This window comes from Pectinophora gossypiella, chromosome 14 (assembly GCF_024362695.1).
Source record: "Pectinophora gossypiella chromosome 14, ilPecGoss1.1, whole genome shotgun sequence".
Lineage (NCBI taxonomy): Eukaryota > Metazoa > Arthropoda > Insecta > Lepidoptera > Gelechiidae > Pectinophora > Pectinophora gossypiella.
This window is the reverse complement of record NC_065417.1, coordinates 4,363,092-4,379,899: the sequence shown is the minus strand read 5'-3', so window position 1 is coordinate 4,379,899 and position 16,808 is coordinate 4,363,092. Positions and strand designations below refer to the sequence as shown.

The window sequence follows — 16,808 nt, the reverse complement described above, 5'->3', positions numbered from 1 at the left end:
GTCGACACTGCACTGACTGGTTAGCGTGACTCTACATCTACCTGATATCTCGCGCCCGCTCTATCGTATCACCGTTTCAAACGAAAAACAGAGACAGATATACAATTGTTTATGCCATCCTGAATTGCATTTCATTGCACTTGTGGCCGAGCCGTTCAATCATACTATTGCGACAGAGTTCTAGAAGTTAACTACGAGTTTAGAACTAACTCTGTGGCTATGCTGTATTGGAACCTTGTCGTTGTAATTGCTAAGGTGTATTTTGGGACATTAGAACGAGTATCAAACGCAGGCAATTGTTTGAAAGATCCGCGTGCCTAAATTAATTATACACGGGATTTATTGGTGGCTGGAGTTTGCCGAATTCTACGAAGGGTTTAGTGTTAGGGCTTCGGTGGAACAATACAGTTATTGTAATTAAAACTGTAATGGATATCACCTATTTGAAAGCGGTTCGGGGTAAAGCTATTAGTTATAGGGAATTTTATCAGGAATAAATTACGTAGGGTGTCAGAGATATCCTATTATTTATACATTAATAGTGTACATTTGGCCATCCATTTTGAAACGAGAGCTTTGGACCGAGCTCGATTGTATAACTTTTTTTTTACAATACAGCGAATGTTTATCTGCTTTGTCATTTCTAAAGAACAACCATTTATTACACTTGGATACAATACAATAAAATACAAATGTTCTTTATTACACCAAAATAAAATATTTACAAAAGACTCTTAACTAAGTACATGGCAAATGGCGGCCTTATAGCTTAAAGCGATTTCTTCCAGACAACCATAAGGCGAGGAAATATGGAAAAGTTAAAATATTGCAGATTTTTAATAGGATTCAAATAAAGTTTAAAGTAAAAATAAAAATACTTAACTATCTTTTTTCTTGTGACTCTACCTAGCTCATTAAGTATTATAGAAGTGAATAGAATTAAAAGTTGTCCAATATCTACAATAATTAATAAATATTTTAAACAATGAAAAGTTGTATTAAGAATTAATATACCCACAATATACCGCACTGGACTAGTGGTTAGAGCGTTAGGCTCACGATCTGGAGGTCCGGGTTCGATTCCCGATGGGGACATTGTCGAAATCACTTTGTGAGACTGTCCTTTGTTTGGAAAGGACTTTTCAGGCTTAAATCACCTACTTGTCCGAAAAAGTAAGATGATTCCGTGCTTCGGAGGGCACGTTAAGCCGTTGGTCCCGGCTATTAGCCATAAATGTTTTTACGCCTTCACCAACCCGCAGTGGGGCAGCGTGGTGGAGTATGCTCCATACCCCCTCCGGTTGATTGAGGGGAGGCCTGTGCCCAGCAGTGGGACGTATATATAGGCAGATAATGTAAAAAATACCGCACTCGTGTAATTAACTCTACTCAGCATTATTAACTATTTGTTTAATGAAACATGTTTATTTATGTAACATTTGTCCATTAATTCATGAAGCGTACTATCCATACATATCGAAAAAACATTATTTAATGTTCCAGTTCATAAAATACAATTTAACGCCAAATTTCAAATCTATAGGCATCCAGATATTAAAAATTCGTTTGCGAATGAAAAGAATTTGTATATATATTTTTTTCAGAATTCAGTCAAATGGATTCTTCAGCAACGTTTTATTTTATCATTAACATCACATTGGTATTCATATTGTACTTATTGTAAATTTGCCGCAAATAGCATTAACAAAAAAAATACTTAGTAGGAAAATCATACCATTAATATCATTCAAAATATTAGTATTATTCTAATCTATACTGCTGAAGTAGAACTTCATTATTCAACTCTTTATTTTGCCCTGGGGGGGTTAAAATGGTCACATCGACGCAATTCATCTAAGAAAGCAATATTGCTATTTGACATTTGTGTGCATTGCGCACTTACTTTTATATGCGCAAATGTCAATTTGCAACGTTGCTTTCTTAGATGAATTGCTTCAATATGGCCATTTTAACCCCCCTGATCAATGCAGATTATCTTCTAGTTTTAAGTAGGTACCTTCTACTATTAAATCGATCGGATAAATTAAAGAATACGCACACAAGTAAAATGTGTAAAGGCGGTCTTATCGCTAAAAGCGATAAGCAACTTTTATAGAGCTAACAGGGACCTATTTAATAAGTTGCAATTGTAAGCACCGTTGAGAGCCCAGTTGGTAGAACCCTTGCGTCTCACTTTGAGGTCGTAGGTTCGAATCTAGCACAGGACTAAACTAATGAGTTTTAGAATTCATGTTTCGATCATAAATGATTATCATGTGCTCAGCGGCTGAAGAAAACATTGTGAGGAAACGAACAACATTCCCGAGAAATGCATTTTCGAAGGTATGTGATCGAACCTGTATTGGGTTGGTTTTCCCTTCGCGGGTTGGAAGGTCAGACGGGCAGTCGCTTCCGTAAAAAACCGGACCTGTCTAAACTTCAGGTTAGGTATGCGGACGCAGTGTAAAACGGTTTAATGCTAGGGAGATGATGCAATTGTAAAAGCACGGTAACTGTAGTACTATTGCAAAATATTTGTGATTAAACTACTCACGAATAGTGAACTTAAGTGCTACCTTACTTATTAAGTGTAGTAGCACTTAAGTAACTGTGCACATATGTATTAGGTATAAGAATTAGGTCAAGTCATTACATATTTATTATTAATTTTTAATAATTACCACGTTCACGTTTACCTATTAAGTTGGGCTAACAGAAAGCTCGGTGATACTTTGGTACTTAGTTCATCTAACAATACATGTACCTCTGTATCCAATGGGGATATAGTGGTGAAGTTGTGAACTTCAAGCAGGACAAACCAAATCGAAAACAATCCACCAGTTGAGACTTCTCCTGCAGAGTGTGTGGTAGAGTTTGCCGCTCTAGGATTGGCTTGCACAGCCATGAAAGAAAGTGCATTTCTTCGAGGCAATGACGTCATAAATATAAGGCTAATGATGATGTTATAAGATCTTCTTCTTCTATCGTGTGGGTTGTGAGGTGGAGTACCAACCTAATCAACCCTGGTGTCAGGGTTACTATTGAGCCGCCAAAGACCCCTGACATGGCTCATGTAATGATTACTTACTTACATCAGTTATGTTAGTTATGGTAGTTACTTATGTTATAAGATTTAAAGTATGCTTGTACTGTTGATGTACCTATAAATACAAAAAAATACCCGGGTCAATATATTTCTGTGGTTCATAACAATAAACCCCTGGGCGTCCAGTTCTAACACGTCTGACTCCGAGGTCATCTCCAAATAACCGGGTTTCGTAAGCCATCGTAAATATATTTACTTTTTCACGGCCGCCGCTAACGACTGTACAACGGAAACACACCAGAATACCTGCATGCACTATTTTTATAATCTGTCCTACTTTATTAGTAATATATTCTCTAAGATATAAATAATCCCGAGCGCATAAACCTTAGTGAAGACATGGCCTTAAAGTTTCAGCAACCAGGCCTAAAATCTGGGAATTAATGAGGGAATTTCCAGGCTTCAGTCTCCAAAAAAAAAAAAAAAAAATATATATATATATATATATAGCGCTGTACCGATTCAATGTGATAATTACGTATTTTCTCATTACTCGAGTTACTTAATTATTCATAAATATAATTTAATAGCATAGACAGAAGAAGATAGCAGAGACAGTTGCTTGATAATTGGATCAGATACGTGTAGAATTATGTTGCTACCTATATTGCTTCTCTTTATTTTGATCAGACTAATAATGGGTAGAAGATATGTTGCGCCTGGGTGTAATAACAAGGTTCATAATTTACAACAAACAAACAAAGATAAAAGATATCTGTGATCCATGAAATTAGAAAGTATTCGTTACGATGTCACTAACACCCTGCATATTGCCTGTATGAATTAAACTATCTATTTTTACGCGTCTTATTTAATAAGAATGTTTTTCAAAAATATCTAGGTATATGTTAAGTAAAAAAAAGGGGTTACAAATTTTATTTTATTTTCTCTAAAATGCTTCATTTTCCTTCAATTATTTTAAATTTCGCGCGAAATCGTTTGGTCACGTGACATTTTGCCCTGTGACGTCACATTTCAACAAACAAAGAAACTGTCAAACAGTAAACTTGAAACCTGACAGATAGTTTTTGTTTATTTTGTGAAATGTGACGTCACACGGAGCTCAATCATGTCCGCCCGTGTTTCGGGTCTCGTAATACAAAGATAAAAAGTCGCATTTTTATTTTGTAAAAATAAAATATTTAAAAATAACCTTAATAAAAAAACTATTGGATAATTATCCTTAAATGATAAACTACCATATCCGACATATTTCATATTTTATTGTTACAACTGTCAATTAGCCAATTGCTTCAATGTGGCCTTTTACCCCCCTGTCTTAAATAACCTCTCTAAACTGCATAGGATCGTTCAAAGCACGTACATGCACATCTATCATCCCGCTAGTGCTACACTTGGTCAAACTTCGTGAACTAATGGCTTCAAACACTCGCTGTATTTGTAGACGCCCAGGGCTGTATTGTACTAATAATTTTGGCACATTACGAACCATGTCGGACTCAAATTGCGGTTTACCGACATACTTATAGGTAACGTAAACGTAACTAGCTATGTTATAGCTATAGATAACTAGAAAATTAGGATACCGTGATTTGTCGCTATGTATGCCGCGTAATGATTATTATCAAATAAATTAATTAACTTTAGAAGGGGGAGGCCTTTGCCCAGCAGTGGGACACTAACTAGGCTACAGAAAAAAAATAATTAAAGTTACTTAATCAAAGAGTTTAAAATAGAAAAACATTATATGTAGATTGCTTTGCGATGTCACATAAAATCAGACAACGAAGAAACATCGCGTTTGTTAGTTTACTATTCATAATTGTATAAGTACCTACTTATTATATTTTTAAGTGCCTAATTAAAGGCATAGTAATATTCTCATCACCTTACCTATATGTATAGTATAGAGTTTTTAAATATTAAAATCAAAATAATAATTTTCCTCAATGCGCGGATAGAATGTTTCTAATAATTTTACGCAATTGACTTCCTGAAAAGGAGCATAAGTAATATAGTACGTTACGTATCCAAACACGGCAGCATGTGCCAAATAAAATGTAAATAGCACGCACATATTTCGTAGAAATGTTGTAAGAAAATTGAATTTGCTACACCCAAATATTGCTCGCTTTTATTTATCTTTACAAGCATTTATTTTTACTAGTTTGCCACTATCGTCGATTTGGATTGCACTAGTAGGTAGATCGATGAAATGCGAATGGCTGAATGCTTTCACTCGGTAAACTTTGTCGAATAAATGACATCGGACGGAATTAGCAAATATATAGGCACCTATACGCACTAGGTATATCACATAATTATAGCCAGAATTATCATCAATAGAACGGCTTCGTTCTAGAAGTATTTAGCTGCTATTTATTATGCATAGTTAAAAGAATTGAAATTAAATCCCTGGTCTCTGCTTACCCCAACGGGAAATAGGCGTGGTCTCCTCACTACATAGTATAAAACAAAGTCGCTTTGTCTGTCCCTATATCCCTATGTACGCTTAAATCTTTAAAACCACGCAACGGATTTTGATGCGGTTTCTTTTAATAGATAGAGTGATTCAAGAGGAAGGTTTATATGTATAATAACATCCATTAAATAGTGGAGAAATACTGTTATTTTTGAGGTTTTTAATGTGATGTAAATAATTTCATTGTTTCGTCAGCATTGCACCCGAACCCGAGCGAAGCCGGGGCGGGTCGCTAGTGTAATATTAAATAGATCGACCAGTTCAGTACAATTATTGATTTAATAAGATAACATTTTACAATCGTCTCAATGCGCCGTAAGAATTAGATCTGTCAAAGTACGTAAGCTAGTGTTGTGACGTTTATGAGCGCAGAGATGTATCAATCGATATTAGGTCGATCGATTCTTTTCTATCTAACATTAATTATGTATACATGTATCAGTATCTATCACAAAATACCTTTGATGGCGTAATGTGCAAGTGGGAATATGAGAAGTTTTGAAAACAAGCAGTGATAACATCCCGGGATTCAATAGTGTCATGTTGTTTTGACTTCGTACAGCGATGGATGTCTCCTATAACAGCGATTATGTAAACAGTTTCTATGCTCCTGCGATTAAAATATTATGCAATTGTGAGAATAATGTTGCTGTCACATGAGGCTTATACGTACTCTATTGACTGCAATCTCATTTGATGGTACCTAAGTGACTATGTGGCCCGAAACAATGAACAAGCTTACCGAAACCAACTTATTTCTCATTTTATCGAGGAAAGCTTTTCTACCGCGATGAGATTTTATTTTATAGACCCCCCATACTCGTAGTCGTGCCAGCGTCCGCGCAACGTTTACGATTATTATGAAAACCTGCGCGGCGGTAATAATTGATATGACTTGTTAAATATTTTGTCTGCAATGGGACTCATTAGGTGTTGCGTGTGTAGTTATGATCACGCCTATTATCTAATATGGTAGGCAGAGATCATGGAATTCCACTTATTACGATCCTGACACACCACTTTCGCTCTTATCTTAGTTGTATACTTGACCAGATAATGATGAGCATATTATGTTTTAAATCTCGATCAACTTTCAATAACAGAATAGATACATTCCATTTCTTCATTATAAAAACAAATACCAAGGAGAAAGTGACAAAAATACCCAAAGACTATCACCAGTTTTATGCTTAATCAAGCGATTTCAACCTAGCAATTTAGCCCATACTTTCTAGTCCCAGACGGTAACAGTTACAAAAATAAAAGTAGCCATGTAGACACATTCCAAAGTAAAATTGACGTAAATTAAAGCACAGGGTATGATATCGAGGAAACAACCAAATAGGGTCTATTTGGTTGTTTACTATTGTGTTACTACAAAACAAGTCTAAAGATAAACTAGGTTTAAAATAATAATCCGTACCACGAAAGAAGTCGACGGATTTTAATGGAACTAATTGACAAGTTATAATAATTCTATACAGAATCTGCGACAGTAGCGCCGCTTCTATCGTAAAACGGACTATATTTTAAACCTAGTTTATCTTTTTCTCTTCGTTTTGTATATAATAAAATTATTTGTCGGTGACATAAAATAATTTAACCGATAGAAGCGGAACGCTGCATTCTGATTGGTTCAAAACACGCCGAAACGTCACAGAAGTGATCGTGATTGGTCGAACATTGTCGGACAACACCACGGCAACACCTTATCTATTAGTCAGATGTATTGCCAGAGCCCGTTCGTCTGTTAGTCGATGAGCCAGGCAGACACATTCCGAAGTAAAATTGACGTCAATTTGAGCACAGGTGATGGACATTCAGGCTTCATTCGGCCTCGGGCGAACACGCGCGTTGAACATTGTAGGACCATGATTTTGATACTACTCGCATAGATCTATATGCTAGCTATGTTTGAAGTACATTGCTGAGTTGTCAAGGGATTTACAATTGCCTTCTTTAAAGTTTTCGGATAAGTATTTTAAAAATTACAAACGCATATTTTATAGCGCTTAAAATATGTATTTTATTTTCTCGAAAAAGCTTTGTATAATAGAAAAAAACTTACTTATTAAATTCAAATTTCGCGCGGAAACGGTTGGTCACGTGACATTTTGCCCAGTGACGTCACATTTCAATAAGCAAAGAAACTGTCAAACAGTGTAGCTCGAAACCTGACAGGTAGTTTTTGTTTATTTTGTGAAATGTGTGTCTTGTAAGACACAGATAAAAAATCGCATTCTCATTTTGTAAAAATAAAATATTTAAAAAGGATCTTAATAAAAATAAAATATTGGATAATTATCGTTAAATTATAAATTACCATATTCGACATATTTCATATTTTATTGCTACAAATGTTAAGTAGCCAATTCTCATACGTACACTAAACGAGTATTTTGCCACTGAGGGAGACAGAGAATATTGGTATCACTGCCATCCTGACCCACCACTTTCGCTGCTTCCACTCTCATCACAATCCCCATACCAAGCCAGGTAAGGTAGGTTGTGATGAGAATTAAAAAGTACTTCAAGGCCAAATGATAAGGCACCTTCTGGACTAGCTCGCTCCATCTTAGGCCTCGTCAATGCCTTCGGGCAAGTCTGGGGCCAAGAGCAAACCCATCAAAGGTAAAAAAAACCTACTCTTAACCTGCCCTTTATTAAATTCTCAATTTAGAAGAAATCATTTAAATGCTTAAATTGAGGTCAATGTGCAATAAAGTGTTTTGAAGATTATGCTCATGCATCATGGAAACATAATATTAATTGATGGCACACACGTAGTTTTATCTCGGTAACCGTGTTAACTAGCTTTGCTTCAAGTTCGTTAGTGAGTTAAAGACGAGTCTATGTTTGTCTTTGCGGACCTAGTTACTGTAGTTACCCAAGACCGTATCAACTGTAGACAAACACTTGGTAAGTTAAATCGGAGGCCTTCGAGCGACTTCCTTCCGATAGCTTCAGAATAGTCTAGTAACTAACCCGGTTTCAGTAGGAGTTTCTAATCCACATAACAGCAACACGCCTGTATCCCCGAAGAGGTAGGCAGAGACACATTCACTCCTCGCCAGCTATGTTTAAGTCTCATGTAAGTGAAGAGCCTATTGCCATTAACCGGGCACAAATCCTAGAAACCATATTTACGCTAATATTATACTTAAATGCGAAAGTCTCGTCTCTGTCTGTCTGTTACCTTTTCACGCTTAAACCGCTGAAGAAAATTAGATAAAATTTAGTATGAAGATGGATAAAGATCTAGGGAAGAACTTAGGATAGCTTTTATCGTGAAAAACATCCCTAAAAGGGATGAAAAGGGGATGGAAAGAACGCGCCGAGCGCGATAACCTAAGTTGGCGAGGACAAAATCGTGGGCGAAAAACTAGTATTAATATATAACATATTATTGTTTAAATTTTTGGCCTGATTTGCATCATTCAAAATTGACAATAAAACACAAATCACTTTAGCTAAAAATAAATAGATACGTCCTTTAGAAAGCAAAACTAGCTTACCTTATTTGCATGTTTTCCAGACGTGTCGATCGTGTTGCAAATCAGCCCGCGGTCCTCATTAGTCCGGCCAAGTAGTTAATGCCATTCGTGGCAAATCTACAATAAGTCACGTTAAAAAGAAAAGAAAACGCGTTGCAGCGACTCCAGTCGCGTAATGACTGGCGAGGCGATTGTTATATCGAAATAGTTATGGGTGTAACTACCCTCACTTCCAAACAATATTGATACTGTTTATCGGAAAACTAAAATAATAGTTACCGATTATGGTGCCGATTCCAGTACACAATAATTTTATTTCAACTTATACCTGGCATTTTCTTATCCGCTGAAAAAGAAAGGGACGGGTAATGGACAGGAATAAAATTTATGGAACACACGTAAATTGTAACAGAAATTTAAAAGCCCTTCCAAAATTTTATATTGGTCAATAAACCGACAGAATTAAGTTGACAGCAGACATCAAACGGGTTGAATATGAGCGAGATACCTATTTTATTCGTCGGGGTTATTCATTCATATTAGAATTAACAGTTGTCAATCATCCGTCCCTTTCCTTTTCGGCGGCTAAGAAAATGACAGGTATAACTTAAAATAAAATTAGGATGCGTCTGCAGGAATCGGGGCCTATAATAACATAAAATAAGCTCACGACTATATCCCAATTGGTGTAGACAGAGATACATCCATCGCAGGTTGAACTAAGTACCCACGCCTCATCGAACTTTCTGTTAGACCAACGTGATAGGTGAGCCGTATCGCCATAATGGTATTTGGTAACATTTCATGTTATTTTTACAGGCTTAAAACAATACAAAAGAAAATACCAGAGTAATCGACGTGCAATATACATACATAATATAACATTATCAGCCTATATACGTCCCTGGGCATACCTCCCCTCAATCAACCGGAGGAGATATCGAGCATAGCTAGCTGCTCCACTGCGGGTTGATGGAGGTGTTTTTTTGCGGCAAATAGCCGGGACCAACGGACCTCCGAAGCACAGAATCATCTCACTTTCCGGACAATAGGGTGATTCAAACCTGCAATTTCCTTACCAAACAAAAGAGTCATAAAGTGATTCGACAATGTCCCCATCGGAAATCGAACTAGAACCTCCAGATCATAATCATGAACGTTCTAACCACTGGACTACGGAAGCTGTTAGACCAACGTGCAATACTTGACGGCATATTCATATAATTAATGACTAGCTATTTATACAATGCTCAATTTGGCAGAGCAATGAAAATAGCTGTGCTAAATTACAACACAATACAACAGTATGTATTTCTCAAACAATATACATCACTCGTAATAGTAACCCTCAATATTACTACATAGTTATATATTGTTTTATTTTATACCACTCATCCGTGCATAGAAGAGAAAATTAAATCGAAAAGGTCTGACTCGGACAAGATTTGAACCCACAGCCTTATCAAGCCGGGACGAAAGTGTAACCACTTCATAACAGGGTACCATTACTCGAGTAATGTAAATCAAATTCAGAAACTACACAATAGATAGATCGTCAGCAGCAGAATGAAGCCCAAAGTGGACCACACCTCCTTGCCTGATTGCGAAGCCTGAGGGCATCTGGAAGCCAAAATTGGAAGTTGATTGCCCACAAAAAGAATAAAGCAGAAGCACGTAGCTTTTACATTGATTGTCTTATATTTCCTAAACTTGGAATCACTCTATTTGAGTATTTTCACGCCATTTTATTACTGAGGCAATTATGCATAATTTTTCACCGTTTAGTACGCATTCGATTCCGTAGCGAAATCTTATTCTTTACCTAATAGTACCTCTTAACACGACTTAACATACAATTTGTTCTCAAGAGTATACAAGCCTAGAATACTAAAGAATACACTATGCATAATATATAAAATTCCTCATGAAAAGTTAAAACTTAAGCGGTCCCAAACCATGTTACAAAAAATAGCAAAAAGTCTGCCTGATGTATGTTTGAGCCTTAGAGCAAGATGGATTTCCGCAAGGCTCGTGTCCCAGTAAAAACAAAACTAAATGGACTCCGTTTTTATTGTTTATAAACCTATTTTTTAATAAATAATAATAACCTGTATCTAGATTTATTTTTTTCGTTTGAAGTCGTTATTTAAAATCATATTTCGATGAATTAACAGAGTCAATAAGTGCATATTTTGTGCTAGAATTTTATACTACTAAATCTTTTTTTTGACTAAATGATTTTTCACCAAGTACAGACTGTTGGAAAGTAATTGCATTGGTATGAAGATAATAGTATTTTTTCAGAAGGCTCTACGTGAGGCTTGTACGCGAAAGGCAAACTTCAGTCGTTCCGTACCAAGTTGTACCATAAAATCTGGGGTCTAAAAGAGGGATTTGCAAATTTTATATTCACAACGTCTTGTCTGATTCACGGCCTGCTCCGGTTTATGTTTATGTACCTACAAAACATAGACAAGAAAGATACTTCGAAAAAAGAAGAAAAGCAGCTTTTAAATTAATATAGCTTGAATTTTTGTGGCGAAGCGATTCTGTAAGGATGTTGAAAGTAAAGTTGTATTACTGCTGATGCCAAAAAACTACGTACAAACATAGCAGAAAGGTTAATTTATCCCTCCGAAAGGGACAAAATCGTGAAAAAAAGATATATATCAATCGCATCGGTCAATCTTTTCATAAAAAAAAACAACGATCAATAGTGTCCAGGAAACTAAAAAGATTAAAATGATCATGAATAAATGCAAGCAATTCAAATAGCCAATTAAAAATTATTTTAATTGGCACCTTTTACATGAATTATATCGAGGGCTTCGACCAATATTTTCACTTGCTTTTTTCTCTCCACACTGTCTAATCCTCCATACTTACTTAATAGCAAGTTCTTTCACCCTAAGGTTACAGGACACTGATTGTGCTCTTCTAGTCATACATACATACATACATAAACTCACGCCCGTAATCCCTAATGGGGTGGGCAGAGCCACAAGTAGTCAAAGACAACTTGCAGCCACTGTTGATACGAAGTCCAAAGATGGATATGATGAACCTTATGGTGATAAGGGATCAGCCTATCGCCCATAACATTAGTCCATCATATTAGAGGACACAATCCCTCTGTCGGTTTTTACGACATGCCCGGGAAGAGAAGCAGCTGAACGTGTTCTATGTTTTTTATATGCTCCCAGAACAGCATAGAAGCAAAAAGCTCTTCTAGTCACATTTGTAAATGTTTTTAATGTTGTACTTATATGTGCAATGAAGCGTTTTTGTATTGTATTGTAAGCACAATTTTGTTACTACTCTAATCCCAAAACGTTAGAGATAACAAACCTATACAAGTTTCTGAGAACATCACATCTGCGTAACACAAATACTTTTTTTTTCTATTAATTCGACCCTTACATCCTTGGGGACTACAACAAGTGTCGTTAATTCAATAACTATACGATTTTACCATAGGGTCAGACCCTTACTTTATAATTCTAGTATAGGTGTACTACATGTTAGCATACATTTTAATATCCATTGCTTGTTCGCCAAGAGCTACTTGTTGTTAGTTTAAAAGTAGCGAAGCAATGTAGTGTAAATTTAGTTTTATATATTATACATTTGTACATAGATTACGAGACTGGGGATTAGTACGAGAGTCAGTGATGTATGTTCGTGTGAAATGAATTAACAGTTGTGTATGGTCTAAATTATGGTCCTCCCAACTGTAGGATTAAGTGTATTATTATTTCGCACTGATATGAGCCAAGTGTTGTTTTTTTATAAATGATTAATGAATAAAAGCGATAAGGCCGCCATTTGCCATGTACTTAGTTAAGAGACTTTTTGTAATTATTTCTTTTTATTTTGGTGCAATAAAGTGTATTTGTATTGTATTGTAATAAAAGTAAAAGTACTTATGTTAAAATTATTTCACGTTTTCTATGCTAATTGCAAACGCGTTGATGTCTTTTGTACTGACCAAATTTTGATGTAAAAATTCTACTCGTACTAAGTAAAATTCTTAATATTTCTGTATGATTAAATTACTTTTAATAAATAGTATTGAGTAGCTATACTCACTTTATTGCACAGTTTTGTTAATAAAATAGTGATAGGCAATAAGTAATTAGGTAACGTAATTTGTATTTATTTCTTAGCAAAACTTTTTTTAAATTCTTTGTGATTTAATTATTTTTATTACCGACATTTCCAACTTTAAAATCCTCGAATGATACTACCACCGCCATCTATTGACACGTATATGAACGAAGATAAGAGTCACAAAGATACATCTGTTACTCTATACCTAAGTACCATGGTCATAGTAGTTACAAACATTAACGAAAGGGGGCGCTGTGTTCTATAAAAAAAGCTGTTTTTCGCTTCTATGCTGGACAAGAAGTGAATAAAAAATATAGAATATGTTCAGCATACCTTCTCGGGCATGTAAAAAAACCTTGAAAGGGTTAGTGTCCTCTCCAGCACAATGGACCATGTCTTCAATCGTGTGGAGGCTCATTTAACGATTAAATTTACTCACATACATCAGTAAATAGTAACCGAGACCAACGGCTTATCGGGCCTTCCGGAGCACGGATCATCTTACTTTCAGACAATCAGGTGATCAGCCTAAAGCGCAGAAAAATAAAAGTCACCAACAAAAGTCAATACCAGCGTTCGTGGTTCATTTCCTCTACAAAAATACATGGTCTTCTTCTCTCGTGTGGGTTGTGGAGTACCAACCTTATCAACCCTGGTGGCAGGGTTACTATTGAGCCGCCAACGGCCCCTGACATGACTCATGTAACTACTTACTTACATCAGTGAGTAGTAACCGGGACCAACGGCTTAACGTGCCTTCCGAAGCACGGATCATCTTACTTTCGGACAATCAGGTGATCAGCCTGTAATGTCCTAACCAAACTAGGGATTACAAAGTTATTTATGTGATATTTTCCCACCGGGTTTCGAACCAAGGACCTCCGGATGGTGAGCCTAACGCTCCACCACTGGACCACGGAAATACATGGTAATATTTATAGAGGCTGGAGCCTAAATCAGTAGCAGTCAAGTTTCCGCCGACCGAATTTGTTTTATCTAACAATACTTGTGGCGCTGCCTACCCCATTAGGGATTACTTTTGCGTGCAAACGAATGCAAAATACGCAACAGTAACGCCATTGAGTTTGCTAAATAACTTGCCCTTGAACTCGGGTTGTAAAGCGACCAATTACACACGCGAGAAGGAAATTAACCATTCCAAAATAAATATAACACGTACCATGCATAATGCTGATAGCTTTTAGCGTAAATTGGTCTGACCAGGAATTGAACCCAGGTCTTTTGGTTTGGTGGACAAGGTCTGTCATTACCGGAAGGTCATCAGCTGAAATTCAGAGGTCGGGAAAAAAATGACATTGTTACCGTGTACACGTAAGAGTGAGCGAGACAGACAGTCTGCTCCCCACCAGCAGATGAGGAAGATTTACCTCACCCCCCTCGGTCTTACTTTAGACAGACGTCACACACAGATGCGCGTGTACGATAACGTCAATGTGTAGTGTCTGTTTAAAAGGGGGTGTTTTGTATGAAGTGTCCGGGGTGTGACTAAAGTAAGACCCAAAAGGGGTGAGGTAAATCTAGTTCAACGCCCGATACGATGGTACGGGGTGGAGAGAACCCTTCTATTACGCAGTATTAGTCTTTAATAGTGCTGATTCCAGTACACACCATCTTTTATTTTAAGTTATACATGTCATTTTCTTACCCGCCGAAAAGGAAAGGGACAGGTAAACGACAGGCATAAAATTGAATTACGGAACACATGTCAATTTTAGGCAGAAATTTAAAAAAACCATTCCAAAATCGTATATTGGCCAATAACCCGTCAGAATTAAAGATGCCTATTATGAGCGAGATGCCTTTTTTATTCGCCCGGATTGTTCTTTCATTTTAAAATTAATACGAAAATAGCGGGTACCTGTAACTTAAAATATAATTAGAAGATGTTTGCAGGAATTATATGACTATGTAATCTATGTATACATGATTGATTCCTTAGTATTATAAAAGTATGGCTGCTACTTACGAACTTTAGTAACCATTCCAACAAATCAATCAGTTTCAATAGCGACAACTGTAATTGGATTCGATTCAATGCTAATCATTTCTTCGTACGAAGATTTTTTTAATAGCAAACTCAAGTAGAAGGTGACTTTTATGGCATTAGTGACGTTATAAAATTGATGATAAGTGCTTCTTAGTTACTGTTCGTTCCAAGCACACTTCAATAAGATGCAGAACGGCTTCTGTGGTCCAATGGTTGGGCTTTGTGCTCACGATCCGGAGGACCCGGGTTCGAATCCCGGTGGGGACAAATCCCAAAAATCACTTTGTGATCCCCAGTTTGGTTCGGACATTACAGGCTGATCACCTGATTGACCGAAAGTAAGATGATCCGTGCTTCGGAAGGCTCGTTAACCTGTTAGTCCCGGTTATTACTTAGTGCGTGTTCACACCAAACGTATAGTCAGCCGCCGATTGTGCGCAGGCTCACTATAAGCCTCAGTGTGAACGTAAAAATAAATGGTATTTTTTGTTCACATTAAGCTTACAATACGCTGTAGCTGACAATACGCCATTGGTGTGAACAAAACAGTCGGCTTGTATACGTTCACACCAAATGCGTACGCTGAGCGGCCGACTATTTTTCATATAAAAGAGCTGAGTGGCTTGAGTTTCGCGCAGTATATTTCTGTCACTATATTGTTTTAAATTTGTATTCCAAATACATTCTCTTGTATGTATTTCGGCAATAAATTTTTCGCTGTCGAACATAGTACTTAACGTATGTTCCGTGCAAAATACTTGACTGAACTGAATTGAAAACAATCCGCCGGCCGATTTGAATCCAATACGCTGGCGTTCAGCCGCGTAGCCAATCAGCGTCCGCGGCGGTAGTGACGCACTTTATTAGTCGGCCGCCGACTATCAGCGTCTACGCATAGCGTCATGGCGTATTGTCGGTTTGGTGTGAACGAAAAAGCGAATATGTATGGAATTACAATACACTGCGTAACGCTCGCTCACTGTCGGCGGCTGACAGTCAGTTTGGTGTGAACACTGCCTTACTGATGTAAGTACGTAGTCGTTACATGAGTCATATCAGGGGCCTATGGCGGCTCAGTAATAACCCTGACACCAGGGTTGATGGGGTTGGTAATCCAGCTGACAATTCACACGATAGAAGAAGAAGAATACGATGCAGATAAGCGTGCTCTTTCACTTTTTTTATGAGAATACCAAACTACTTTCAAAAAATAGATATTAATTTTATGCTTCCGTACTTACAGCTTCCGTATTGATATTATAATTGCGAAAATAACTCTGTTTATCTGTTACCTTTTCACACATTTCAACCGCAAAAGTATGGAGATAGTTTGAAACCCAGGGAAGAATATAGGATGAAAAGGGAGTAACATTACAAATATCTGTGCTGGATTCGAACCTGCGACCTTAATGTGACAGGCATCTACCAACTGGGCTACCACGGCTATACAACCACTTAAGATAGAATCTAATAATACGTTTGGAAGGGACACTCACCACATGACGCGCGCCCCAATTGTCTGACCAAGTAGTTAATGCCATCTGCTGCAAATCTGCAATAAGTCACGTCAAAAAAGCACCATTACGAGCTTGATTGCAATAATATCAGCTTCACATTTTGAACCTGTTTGCTATCGGAAGTGAACCG

General features: G+C 37.0%; 1 protein-coding gene across 2 annotated transcripts in view; it reads right to left on the bottom strand.

The window, feature by feature from the left end:
• Positions 1-3,142: 3,142 nt before the first annotated feature.
• LOC126372446 (85/88 kDa calcium-independent phospholipase A2) overlaps positions 3,143-16,808 on the bottom strand; it is a 77,355-nt gene continuing 63,689 nt past the window's right edge. The window contains exon 16 of one of the 2 annotated variants that reach the window (XR_007567164.1): positions 3,143-3,161. The gene's annotated coding sequence lies outside the window, so the exon portion shown is untranslated. Of the gene's footprint in view, positions 3,162-16,694; positions 16,714-16,808 lie in introns of those variants that run through there. The other variant, XR_007567163.1, reaches the window with a different exon arrangement.